Source organism: Polypterus senegalus, chromosome 7 (assembly GCF_016835505.1).
Source record: "Polypterus senegalus isolate Bchr_013 chromosome 7, ASM1683550v1, whole genome shotgun sequence".
Classification (NCBI taxonomy): domain Eukaryota; kingdom Metazoa; phylum Chordata; class Cladistia; order Polypteriformes; family Polypteridae; genus Polypterus; species Polypterus senegalus.
This window is the reverse complement of record NC_053160.1, coordinates 175,576,841-175,589,037: the sequence shown is the minus strand read 5'-3', so window position 1 is coordinate 175,589,037 and position 12,197 is coordinate 175,576,841. Positions and strand designations below refer to the sequence as shown.

General features: G+C 39.2%; 1 protein-coding gene across 1 annotated transcript in view; it reads right to left on the bottom strand.

The window, feature by feature from the left end:
- The window catches only part of march1 (membrane-associated ring finger (C3HC4) 1), a 493,069-nt gene that overhangs the window by 10,088 nt on the left and 470,784 nt on the right, over positions 1 to 12,197 (bottom strand). The gene's annotated exons all lie outside the window — the stretch shown is intronic.

The following is a 12,197-nucleotide window of genomic DNA, read 5'->3' as shown; positions in this document are numbered from 1 at the left end:
ATCAGCAAAACCAAGGAACTGCTTATTGACTTTCACCGCACCAAACAGCCTTTATGTCTGGTTACCATTCAAGGAGTGGATGTGGAGGTAGTCCACTCCTACAGGTACTTGCAGGTCCACATTAATGGCAGTTGGACTGGTCTCTGAACACAGTAGAGCTATACAAGAATGGGCAGAGCAGACTTTTTGCTGAGCAGACTACGTTCCTTTAATGTGGGAAGTGACATCCTTCACATCTCTTAAAACTGTGTGATGGCCCGAGTGATATTTTACAATGTGGTGTGTTGGGCAGGTAACAACACTTCTACAGAGGCCCAGCAAATCAACAAGCTAATTAAAAAGGCAAACTCAGTTATGGGACACACTTGGGACCCACTGGAAGTACAAGGGAAGGTGAGAATTAAAATAAAACTGAGTGCCGTTATGAACGATGCTGCACATCCTCTCTGTGACACACCAACACTGAAGACTTTCAGCCAAGAAATTATTTAGCAAGAGTGTGTCAGGAATATGCGACAAAGGGGGGCTCCTTTATACCAACAGCAATATGCCGGCATGTGCCTCCCTGTGAGTGGGAGAGCCAAGTCAGAACATTTCTTTCTTGTTTTTTCATTTTTCTTCCTTTTTAGTCATTCTAGTGTGTGTTCAGTCCATAGTAGGTGTATTTATGTATTTTAAGAGCTTCTGTAAAAAGCCAAATTTCCTCATGGGAACAAATACAAATATTATATAGTGCCTTTCATCTATCTATCTATCTATCTATCTATCTATCTATCTATCTATCTATCTATCTATCTATCTATCTATCTATCTATCTATCTATCTATCTATCTATCTATTATATAGTGCCTTTCCTATCTATCTATCTATCTATCTATCTATCTATCTATCTATCTATCTATCTATCTATACTACAATTAGTATCTATCACCCACTATGCTACAATTAATATCTATCTATCTATTATGGTATAGGATTCATGCAAAGTGATTTTAATTTACAATAAATAAATTAGAACCACATATCTAATGACTGGATTTAAAGCTTTTCTCATATGCCGAAGTATGCCATTAGATTGACAGAAAAAATCAGAGACAACATATCCCATTTCAAATAGCCAAAACAAATATATTCAATCATATAAGCATTAAAACAGAAATAAAAATTGATGATGATGATCATTATTATTGTACTGTATATTTGGTTAATACCTTTATCAAGTGCACCCTACAATGTCAGGATTCACTGAAACCATTTACAGGTTATATAACGTTCATTAAAGTTTTTCACCTATTATTGTGGTACAACAATAATATTTTATTTGGCTTTTTGTCTATGATTACCATAAAAAAAGACTTTTCAGTGCCAAAATGAAAACAAAGGGATCTAAATTAATTTCACATAGAAAGCAAAACATAATTGATCCCATAAATATTCACCCCCTTAAATATGACAGCCCTCAGTCATGACTGGTGCAGCCAGTTGGTTTTAGAAGTCACAGCATTAGTTCAGTGGAGACCACCAGTCTGGGTTTTCAATCGATTACAGTATAAATACAGCTGAATGTGGAAGGTGCAGCTTATGGTGAGTCAGTATGGTGGTCTAACCTACACGATGAAGGAACACTCCAAGTATCTCCATGAAAAGGTGATTGAAAAGCACAAGGGGATGGAGAGAAGTAAGTATACAAGTTACAAAATACACGGTTAAATCAGTCATGAAGAAATGGGAAAAGTTTGGCACTGTTGTAAATCGTCCTAGAGCAGGCTGTCCACAAAAACCGAGTGAATGTGCTAGAAGGAAATGAGTGAGAAAAGCCAACAAAAGAGCTTTGACAACTCTGAAGGAGTTACAAGCTACAGTGGAGGAGATTGGCAAGACGGTGCAGACAATAACTGTTGCCCGTTTGCTTGACCAGTTTTATGGGAGAGCAGCAAAGAGAAAGCCCACCCATGCCATCTTGGCTACAATTTGCTACAAGGGCCATGGGAGACTCTGAGGTCAGCTGGAAGAAGATTCTGTAGTCTGATGAGACCAAAATCGAGCTTTTGGCCATTGGATTAAATGCCATGTTTGAACATCTCACATTATCAAACACACCTTCCAACATGGGGATGCTTCTCTGCATCAAGCCCATGACTGCATGTGAGGGTAAAAGGGACGGAAATCCTGCAGAGAACCTAATGCTGTCTGCAGGTAACCTGCACCTTGGGAGAGGATTTATTCTTCTGCAAGACCACAACCTCAAGTTGAAAGCCAAACTACACAGGAATGGCTTAAAACCAGCAATGTGAGTGTCCTGGAGTAGTCAGCATCCACATCTCAACACAATTGAGAATTTATGGCTGGGTTTGAAAAAGGCTGTTGACTTACGATCAACAAGACGCCTGACAGAGCTTAAAGAGTTTTACAGAGAAGAATGAGGACAAAATGGCAGAGTGCAGGCGTGCAAAGCTGATAGTGAAAGAGAGACCTGAGCACAGAGACTTAAGGCTGCACATTTACTAAACACTGACATTAGTGGGGTCAGTACTTAATGAGATCAATTGTTTTGTGTTTTATATTTATCATAAATTTAGACCACTTTGCAAGGGTATGATTTGATTTTGCAAAGAAATCCCAACAGCTGATTACACACCCATATGCTGCTTTGTCACCATTACATTACTAAAGCCTTCCCAAGCTGAAGATCCTCGAGTTACCTTGTGCAGAGGTTTGACCTTTGTCTCCATTATGAAGGTGTATTTGCAGAGTTCACAGCAGCGGATATTTGAGGTTTTGATCCACTTTTGCAAACACAACTGGTGGATAAATCGCAGGGTTCCAGTGCAGCGACACGGAGTTAAGAGAAGGTTCTCATCATCACCTTCACAGTCACAGATCCTGCCGGAACACACAACACACTTTTCAAAGTGCCGTTTAAAGGCTAAGAAGCTTACACATGTTAGATTTTTTTGTCATTCAGTGTTTTAAAACAATAAAATAAAATCTTTGGGGGGCGGGGGTGGTAGATAGGGTTACTTTATAGATAACACCAAATATTTTATAATCAAGCATATCTCGCTTTATTAATACCTGAATATACTCACTATATTGGTATGACGCTCATGGAGAGCCGTCGGCCAACTTTTAAAATTTGGCCACATTATCATTCTTTATGACGCAGAGTGTAATGTGTTAACATTCTAAATATACTGTACTGTAAGACAAGAACGTAATGTTAAAGGCAATGAACCAACGTTATTATTATTTATCTGATCTTTTTCCAAAATATGTTTCAAATAACAATAATTCAACAGTTGACACAATTCTACAGTTTAACCACTCACACAGTAAGTAGTTTAGTCGGAGTGAGTCAGCTGTAGCACTAAATGGGCCACCTTGTGGTCCTGTCCATCATCTTTTCCCATATTATCTACTATTCCCAAAATTATAAGAATAAGGAACAAAAAATAAAGATTTAAAAATGCAAAAAACCCAATGTGATCACCATTTTACACATCGTCTCTTTGACACACAAACACTGAAGATCTATCTATCTATCTATCTATCTATCTATCTATCTATCTATCTATCTATTATATAGTGCCTTTCATATCTATCTATCTATTATATAGTGCCTTTCATATCTATCTATCTATCTATCTATCTATCTATCTATCTATCTATCTATCTATCTATCTATTAATTATATAGTGCCTTTCATATCTATATATCTATCTATCTATTGTATTATATAGTTCCTTTCATATCTATCTATCTATCTATCTATCTATCTATCTATCTATCTACCATATACAGTCGATTCCAGTTAATTGGACCAGCCGCTTATTCGGACCGAATCCTAAAGAACTGAAACAGATCATATTACATAAGCCTAATATTGTTCGCTTATTAGGACCAAAATTCTGTTTAATCGGACCAAAGAACGTGACAGAGAATAAGAAAAAGAAGCTATAAGTTGCCCACGGAAAGTGGATGTAAGTGTAAAGTGGAAGACCAGGAAAGTGATGATGATGACCCTAATGAGCTAGTGCAGGTGACAACACAGGATGCCAGGAAATGCATTGAAACTTTGCGCCGCTATTTCATGCAGGAGGGAAATGAAGGCAGTCCCATTGATGCATTAGATGTTTGAGTGATTTTGTTCAAGTGCAGTGCGTCAACAGAATGCGTCAGATCACACTAGACAAGTCCTTCAAATGTTGACTGGAATTTGGTAATGTAACCTTTTTTTATTGTGCTTTGCATGCTAAGTGTTGTGTAGATCGTTTCGAAGAATTTGTAGATTTTTTTTTCAATAAACAAAGTTGTAAACAACCGTACATGTACGTAGTTCTTGTTTGTACGTTCGCCATAGGCGTGAGCAGAACAATAAAAGTCATAATGACATTTAATATGTTACTTATAGCATGTCCCGTCTTGGTTGCACATGTATAGGGTATGTTCGTGTAATCGGACCAGCCGGTTATTAGGACCAAAATGATTGCGTCCTGATGTGGTCCGATTAACAGGAATCGACTGTAGTGCCTTTCATATCTATCTATCTATCTATCTATCTATCTATCTATCTATCTATCTATCTATCTATCTATCTATCTATCTATCTATCTATCTATTATATAGTGCCTTTCATATCTATCTAGTCGATTCCCCTGGACATCATCCATTCTCCCTTGGAAAATCACCACCAAACTTTGCCCAGGAGGGAGACGGGGAGTCTCCCTTGAAGATTTGCAGATGAATGGTGTCTAGGAGGTTTGTTACACCTATTGTAGTGATTTCTGCTAACCGCGACCCTTTCTCATTCACTTCTATTGTAATTCAGGATTCAGCGTTACACAAATTAGAGATGTCCCGTGACACCCATAGCTTTGACGGATGAACAATATGAAATTTGAAATTTGACAGGCAGTATATTAAAAGCAAATAGTGACAAAAAACAAAATTCATACAAAGGTAATTTTGAATAAGAACTAGAAGGTTTCCTTTTATGAGGGAAATAACACTAACCTGCAAAGTTCCAGTTCATTGTTCTCTGTGCCATCTTCCTTTGGAAATGCTTGTGAAAAATCCAGTGAGCTGCAGGTAACCAGAGTGTGTATCTGTGTCATTGACGTTTCATCCTCATAGCTCTTGTCAACAATTTTGAGATTGTGAGGAAGTTCTGGTGCATCTTGCTGTGTAATTGTAGTGGGTTTGCAGTCGTCGTTTCCTTTAATTTCAGTGGGTGCAGCATTTTGATCTACAGAAGAGCGCACGAATGACAGAATAATTCCGGCCTTTTTTTGGGAAGACTGGTGTTCCAGTTGTAAAGATGAACTAGTCTGTTTGCCATCCTTATCCATTATATCCCAGGTGCTGTGTGCACTCAGAAAACGTTTCATTGTCTAGTTTGTAAGGAAATATTGTAAGGAACTAATTGTCCTTAGGGGCTTTTCCGTGTTCCTCAGTTCAGTTTCCCTTCATATCCATGCTATACCGCCATGTATTATTAGATACAACTGCAATCGCAATAACCCCAGGCCTCACTTTTTGTTTTTGTTATGTTCAAACAATAAAAAGTTGTCTTCCTGGATATCTGTGGATGGTAGGTCATAACATAGAGGAGAGGGAGCAATACAAATAGAGAAATCTCAGCACGGCAAACTTGGCAGATCTGTTATGTTACTTTAAACTACATAATTCACATTTTTTATACCAGATTTCCAGGTTTGTAGCTTTTATTGTACAATTTCAATTGAAATTTCTTTAAACATTCATCTTTTAAGAAAGGCTGTCATCCATTATCACATTTCTGCTAACACATGATCAAGCATGTCAAGCAAAAATATGCATCATCATCACCTTCCTTAACATTACATACAAGAGTCCAACTATTTAAATAGAGTTCACAGTGGAGAAATGTCAAGGGAAGGTGTTAGCGCAACAAATACAAGCCCATTAGCTGAAATACAGCAATTTCTACAGAAGTATATAAGAGTTGTACAGGATATGTACGAGGGAAGTGTGACAGTTGTGAGGTCTGTGATAGGAGTGACAGATGCATTCAACTTGGAGGTGGGATTGCATCGGGGATCAGCTCTGAGCCCTTTCTTATTTGCAGTGGTGATGGACAGGCTGACAGATGAGATTAGACAGGAGTCCCCATGGACTGTGATGTTTGCTGATGACATTGTGATCTGTAGCGATAGTAGGGAGCAGGTTGAGTAGACCCTGGAGAGGTGGAGATCTGCTCTGGAGAAGAGGGGAATGAAGGTCAGTAGGAACAAGACAGAATACATGTTTGTAAATGAGAGGGAGGTCAGTGGAATGGTGAGGATGAGGGAGTAGAGTTGGTGAAGGTGGACGAGTTTAAATACTTGGGATCAACAGTACAGAGTAAATGGGATTGTGGAAGAGAAGTGAAGAAGAGAGTGCAGGCAGGGTGGAGTGGGTGGAGAAGAATGTCAGGAGTGATTTGTGACAGATGGTTATCAGCAAGAGTGAAAGGGAAGGTCTACAGGATGGCAGTGAGACCAGCTTTGTTAAATAGAGATACTGACCAAAAAACAGGAGACAGAGGTGGAGGTGGCAGAGTTAAAGATGTTAAGATTTATATTGTGTGTGACAAGGAAGGACAGGATTAGAAATGAGGACATTAGAGGGTCAGCTCAGGTTGGGAGACAAAGTCTGAGAGGCGAGATTTTGTTGGTTTGGACGTGTGCAGAGGAAAGATCCTGGACAAGAGGAAAAGAGGAAAGCCTAAGAGAATGTTTATGGATGTGGTGAGAGAGGACATGCAGGTGATGGGGGTAACAGAGAAAGATGTAGAGGACAGGAAGATATGGAAACAGATGATCCGCTGTGGTGATTCCTAATGGGAGCAGCCGAAAGAAGAAGAAGAAAATAAGTTTGGTACAACAATATCAATAATATATGTAGTCTGATTTAGTTTGTCTACCAGTGTCTGTTATGGTGGATAGTTTTGTTTGTTAGTATACTTCTGTCCCTGTGTAGTTTATGTGTGACAGTTCTGTACTTCTACTGTGACTTGTATGTGTCTACTAGTGTGTGCTGTAGTGCCCGTCCTTGATGTCTATGCCGCCTGTGTCTGTGTCTGTGCATGTCGTCTGTGTCAGTAGTTTACAGCCTGATGTGACATGTTGGATGTTTCTTGTTCCCTATGGCAGCCTCTGCATGTACTGTCTGTAATGTTAGTGTCCTTAAGGATTGATTTTGTGCAGTTTCTCATGTTAAACACCTGATCTTGTATGGCTAGGATAGGCCCTTCCATTTTGCCAAACATATCATCACAGCTTAACCAGCTATTTGACGCGGTCTTATCCACACCAGGCGTATCAGGTTCATGGGGTTGTCTGCCATGCAGCGTTTTCTGGCCCCCTTTTGTTTCAACCACATGGTTATTATGTCCTCTGTGATGTTGTATGTGGTATGAAGGTTAAATGGTGTGCTGTTTGCATATTATTGACGTATGATTTTTTTGTTTGGATGAATTTCCTTAAATAATTAATCTTTGTATTGTTTAAATTCATTAAATCTATGAGGCCCCTTCATCCTTCAGCATATGCTGGAAGAGTGAGTTGCTCTATGACTGCTTTGAAGTGCTATATTAGTGTTATTTTAGTAGTGTTCATGTTTTCCATTGGAGCAGATGCAAGTCTGTTTGTGACCAGCGTACAACTCCGAAGCAATATTCGAGTATTAGTATGGCGTATGTTTGGATGGCTTTAGTTGTGTGGCGGGCATGGACATGTGTTTTGAGTATTTGTCAAAAATGTACAGCACATCTCGTGTGTTCCCTTTTTAATGGCATATGAACCCCCAGAATTTACTTGATTTCACCAAAATATTTTGCCTTAAATCTAGTTTAAGCAATAGTGGTAGACTCAAATAAAGAGTATGTATGGATGAGTGTTGAATACCCACTAATGGTAATGTGAGTAAATCAACTACAGATAGATAAAAAGGAAAATAGACAGATCATTGTGACCAGTGTGCAGCTCTGAAGCAATATGCTAGTATTGGTATGGCGTAGGTTTGGATGGCTTTAGTTGTGTGGTGGTATAGAGATGTGTTTTGAGTATTTGTCAAAAATGAGATGTATATTTTTGTATATCCATAGCAGTAGAGTGTTGTACTATGTTAGCCATAGATTGATACAGGAGAAAGTAGGGTGAAATGACACCTCAGGTTACACCTTGCCTGATGAAGGGGCCTTAGCCTTAGCTGCCTTGAAAGCTTGCATTTGTAATCTATTTAGTTAGCCAATAAAAGGTGACATTTCACCCTACTTTCTCCTGTATATTCTTGTGTAAGAGTATACAGTATTAAATTTGTTTTGTGTTGGGACCCAAGTTTGTCCTTGAACCCAAGGTGTTTGTATACCTTACTATTTTCCATGGCCTCCGTTTGGTTGCCTTTTTCATGAATAAACCCACCTTCTTTAAGGAATCCCTTTTCTGCAGGAATTGTTTTAAAATTTGACCAGTCTAAACTCCATATGTATGTCTTTGAATAGGTTTTAATTATTTCTGGTAACTTCTTGTTTTATTTGTGCCTGCATATATCTTTATGTCTTCTTATAGATAGATGCAATGGAGTGTATTGGTTTTTGACTTTGTATCCATATTGTGCGTTGTTTAATCTGTTTGATAACAGTTTGAGAGTGAGACAGAACCAGAGTGGGCTAAGAAAGTCTCCTTGGAAGATGTCTCCATTTAGGTCTATTTACTTACCTGTCAGAATTTGATGCAAAAAATCCTGTAAATGATTGTCATAAATGTCATTTTTAAAGTGATAAAGAAACAGCCAGATAGATAGATAGATAGATAGATAGATACATAGATAAATTGATAGTGAATCTTAAAGACCAATCTTCCTTTTAAATGCAGACATTAAAATACTGGCCAAGGTTCTGTTCTCTTTAGAAGCTGGAAAGACAGTTGAAAAGGTTGGGATGCACATTTATTTTCTGTTTTACATAAACTTGGGTTAGTAACTTGTATATCAGCATAGGTTAAGTTATCGTAGTGTAGTCTGAAGCTAAATTTTGCACAGATAATCTTTATTTTAGTTCATTCATTGGAGGCCAGCCAGCATTTGCTTGCTCAGTCTATTAGAAATTTAGGACAGTGGGCTCAATGGAAGAAACTCTGGGAGGACTCCACTGTTGAAAGAAAAAAATTAAAAAGCTAGACTGGAATTTGCTAAAATGCACATTGAGAAGCCTCAGTGTTTCTGGGAGAATGTCCTATGGACAGATGAGAGACAAAACTGTAGCTTAATGGCAAGTCACATCAGCTGTATGTTCACAGATGAGAAATATGAAGCTTTCAAAGAAAGAGCATCATACCTACTATGAAACATGAAGGAGGCTCGGTTATGTTTAGAGGTTGCTTTGCTATTTCTGGTATGGGGTGCCTTAAAGCTGTGGAGGGAACAATGAAATCTCAAGATGGTCAAGACATTCTGGAGCAAAATATACTGCCCAGTGTCAGAAAGCTCTGTCTCAGTCGCATCCTCCAACAGGATGATGAGCCAAAACACACAGCAAAAAGCACCCACAAATTTTACTACTCTGGTGTGGGTCTTCTGTGAGCCCAGATTTCACATCTATGGAAAGACCTGAAATATGCACTCTGGAGAAGGCCTCTTTAAAAACTGACACAGCTGGTGCAGTTTGCTCACAAATAGTGGGCCATGCTACCTGTTGACAAGCACAGATGTCCCATGGAAAGATTCAGGAATCACTTGTTTGTAGCGATCGCAAACTCTAAATGTTGAGCAGCAAAATATTAGGTTAAGGGTCCCATCATTTTTGTTCATGTCATTTTAACAAATGTTATTATTTGAAATATTCTGTTGAATTAAAACTATAAAGCAAAGTAATTTTTGTTAAATGCACATTAAATAACAACAGGTGCCAATTACTTTTGTCATTTTTAACTTGTAGGTTCTTCTTTTTTCGTGGAGGGGTTCCAACAAATTTGTCCACATCACAATTACAAATCTTTTCATTATTTAGGTCTAAGGATTGAATGCATCCACTATACCTTTTAACAGTGAAATCCTTCTAAAATTATTTCAGTATTCAGCATTGTTTAAGAACACAGATCAAATAATGCCAATGATGTTGTTCCCTAAAACCTGAGAAAAGTAAAGTAAAACATGATGATGATAATGAATTTAAAGTTCTAAAATGTAAAAATTCACATTTGGCTTAAATCTATGTTGCAGAACAGATTATCAGTGTTTCTCATGTCTTATCAAAAAAATCACAGGCTGCTAATTGTTTTTTTTTTTTTTTTTTGCTTTAACTGTGTTAAATATGCAACATACCCTACTCTGTGAAGTCGGTACTAGAATGAGATTATGGCTGCTGAAGACCTTTCAAGTGTCTCTAGGAAAGGCCCATTCACCTACTTCTTGTCATCTCATCTACTTACTTATTTCCCCACACAAAGGACAAGACTCATTTAGAAAATATTGAATCATGGTATAGAGGATAAGCTAATGACTAAAAATTATTTTATCTTTTCAATATGAACTAAAGTCTATGTTCTTTATTTCTTAATTCACACCCCTGATAAAGTGGTTCAGCCTCTGGGCACTCATGACTTATATCAGCCAACCAGTATACACCACAGAACAAATGGATGATAGATAGATAGATAGATATGTGAAAGGCACTATATAATAGGTGTCCACTAGTTCAAACACATCAGTAAAAATTGTTAAAAATGATTACAAAAGCAAGGAGAAAAGAAAGAAAGGGGTAATTTGTAACAGTGTCAGAAGACAGAGTGGTGATCAGCTCATGAATCACTTATGTTGACAACAGATTTATAAAATCTCACTGTAGTAGGAACAGATGATCTTCTGAAGAGTTCTGTTCTACGGCTCAGTGAGAAAAGACGATTGCTGCGTTTTTACTTCTCTGACCCACCAAAATGTTATGGAGAGGGTGCCTGCTATTGCCAAGGATGACCTGTACCATCTTCTCCATTTGCCTTTCCACCACCATTCCCTGTAAGCCCCCATTTCTCCCTAACACTGAGCCAGCCATCTTCACCAGCTTGCCCAGCATCCCCAACACACGTCAGTAAAGAGGAGGATGCTGGCAACAACACTCTGATAGAACACAGACAGAATTTCACTACATATGCTGAATGATCTGACTCTTCTGAGGTGCTCTGCATCATCCTTTGGAGGACATCTGTCTTCACAGACCAGTCCAGCCTGTCATCAGTGTGGACATCTAGATATTTATAAGTCTGCACCACCTCAATGTCCTCCTCTTAGATGTTAACAGTGATCATGGGATCCTGATCATGTTAACAGGCTGCAGGGGGAGCTTAGACCTGTGGAAATCCACAATCATCTCCTTGGTCTTCACTGTGTTCAGAAGCAGGTTGTTCTTACTGCTCCAGTCACGGAAAGCCCCAATTAGATCCCCGAATTCCCCTTCCTGCTGTGGCAGTTTGGGTCCGCTATCGCTCTCTTGAACCTTTGTCCAAAACACCAGACACGTGGTAAAAGTCCAACAATACAACTTTTTATTAATACACAGTGCACCAAGCACCCTCCTCTCCACAATACTCAAATAATCACAATTCTCCAATACAATAAACAATTCCTCCATTCCCAGACGCGTCGCCACCCTTCCACCCAGCTCAGCTCGCCGTCTGGGAGTTCCCAGAGTCTTTTTATTATCCCTGACCCAGAAGTGTTCCAATCCCCAGTCCATGTGATCTCCTATCACTTCTGGGTCAGATCAAAAGTCCTTTTCTTCACCCCGGAAGCACGTCATTCCCCTTGTCCATATGACTCAGATGTACTTCCGGGGTGTAAGGCAAATACTCGTCGTTCCTCCCTGCAGCGTTTCCTAGTGGCCCCCATGGTATCCAGCAGGGCTGTGCGTAAAGACTCCAATGTCCATGATGCCCTGCTGGTCTTCGGGGCACCTCCATACTGCAGGGAGGGCTCCACCTGGCGGCGTGGGGGTATTGGCCGGGATGAACGGCCGGCCATACATCACAGTGCCCATTCCTTATAGACGCCACAATAGCTCTATCATCAGAGTACTTCTAAATGTAGCAAAGATCCAACTAGTATTTAAAGTCTGCTGTGTATAACGCCAACAGGAATAGGGCCTGAACAGTCATTGTGGTGCCTGAACGTTTCTAACAGGTACA